Source organism: Elephantulus edwardii, unplaced genomic scaffold (genome assembly GCF_000299155.1).
Source record: "Elephantulus edwardii isolate Elephantulus edwardi_28Jun2011 unplaced genomic scaffold, EleEdw1.0 scaffold00433, whole genome shotgun sequence".
Lineage (NCBI taxonomy): Eukaryota > Metazoa > Chordata > Mammalia > Macroscelidea > Macroscelididae > Elephantulus > Elephantulus edwardii.
This window is the reverse complement of record NW_006400183.1, coordinates 970,307-972,224: the sequence shown is the minus strand read 5'-3', so window position 1 is coordinate 972,224 and position 1,918 is coordinate 970,307.

Below are 1,918 nucleotides of genomic sequence, written 5' to 3'. Positions count from 1 at the left end.
AAATATCTCAGTCGCAAAAGGGCAAATATTGCATGGTGCCACTGTTGTAAAATGGGACTGATATCAGGTTTGGGGTAAGACTCAGAAAAACTGGATAAATTGTGTATACTGCACTGAAACAGATGAGGGAGTGAATAATTTAAAAGTGATGTATGATAGGGTATTATGGTTTTCACAACAGTCCACAATTAAGGTTGCATAGTGGAATGTACTTCTGGTGGCAGGAGGGGTGTGTGGGAATTGTGTCCCAGGGAGGGAGTGTTTCTTTTACTTTTGAGAGAGAGAAGCGAACTGGGAGTTGGGGGGAGGGCTGGGCAGGGAAAGAAGTGCAGCAATGAATGAATGGAAATCCAAAATCTCTGCAAATGCTCATTAAAATTATTAAAAAAATAAACCTTAAGAAAAAAAAAGAATGCAGTGGGCAGAAAATAAAGGAGTATAGTCACTGTACCAAAAAGAATTGGCTGACCCAAAAAAATTTCATGAAACAATATATGACCAAGAGACAGTGGTGGTGAAGAAGGAAGTTCAAGCTGCTCTGAAGGAACTGGCAAAAAACAAGGCCTCAGGAATTGATCGCATGTTAATCAACATATTTCAAAAAACAGATGCTTCCCTGGATGTGTTCACCAGGTTGTGCCAAGAAGTCTGGAGGAAAATGACCTGGCCAACTAACTGGAAGCGATCCATAATTATTTTTATCCCCAAAAAAGGTGATCTGACAAAGTGTAGGAATTATCAAACAATATCACTAATATCACACACAAGCAAAATCCTGCTGAAAAATAGAAAAAAAAATGGCTAGAACAGTATATTAACAGAGAACTACTAGAAATACAAGCTGGATTTAGAAGAGGCCATCTCACTAGAGACATTACCACCAATGTCAGATGAATCTTTCATGAAAGCAAAGAGTACCAGAGGAATGTCTATTTGTGCTTCACTGACTATGTAAAGACATTTGACTGTACAGATCACAACAAACTGTGACTAACCTTGGGAATAGGAATCCCATTGATTGTGCTCATGCAAAGTCTATATTTAAACTGAGAGGCAGTCATCAGAACAGAGCAAGGTTCAAAATTAGGAAAGGAGTACATCATGGATGTGTCCTGTCTCCATACCTTTTCAATATATGTAACAGATCATTTGAGAGGCTGGACTTTATGAGGAATAGTGTGGCATCAGGATTAGAGGAAGACTCATCAACAACCTGCACTACGCAGAAGATATAACCTTGCTTGCTGAAAATGAGGAGGACCTGAAGCATCTGTTGCAGAAGGCCAAGACTGTAGTCTTCAATATGGATTGAAGCTAAACATCAAGAAGACAAAGGTTCTCACCACTGGACCAATTGGTAGCTTCCTGATGAAGGGAGAAGAGATTGAGGTTTTAACATTTTTGGCTTGCTCTTGGCACCAGCAGTCAGGAAATCAAGAGACAAATCATATGGGGAAAATCTGCTGTCAGGGGCCTATCCAGAGTGCTGAGCAGAAAAGGCATCAGTCTAGCAAGGAAGGTGCCATGGTTTTTACAATTATATGCTATGTATTAAAGAGCTGGACAATGAATAAGGATGACAGAAGACTTGATCTCTTCGAGTTGTAGTGCTAGAGAAGAGTACTGAACATACCATGAACATTCAGGAGAACAAAGAGTTCTGTCTTGGAGAGGGTGAAACCAAGTTTCTCCTTGGAAGCAAAGAATTTGAAGCTCCATTTCACATACTTTAGGCACATGGCCAGGAGGGACAAATCCTTGGAGAAGGATATCATACATGGAAAGGTGTGGGGACAGTGCAGGTGAGGAAGATCCTGGATGGGATGATTGACCTGATAACTGGGGCAATAGGATTAGGTATGTCAAACTGTGTAAGACAGGCTCAGGATAGGGAAGGGTTCAGAAATATTGTACATAG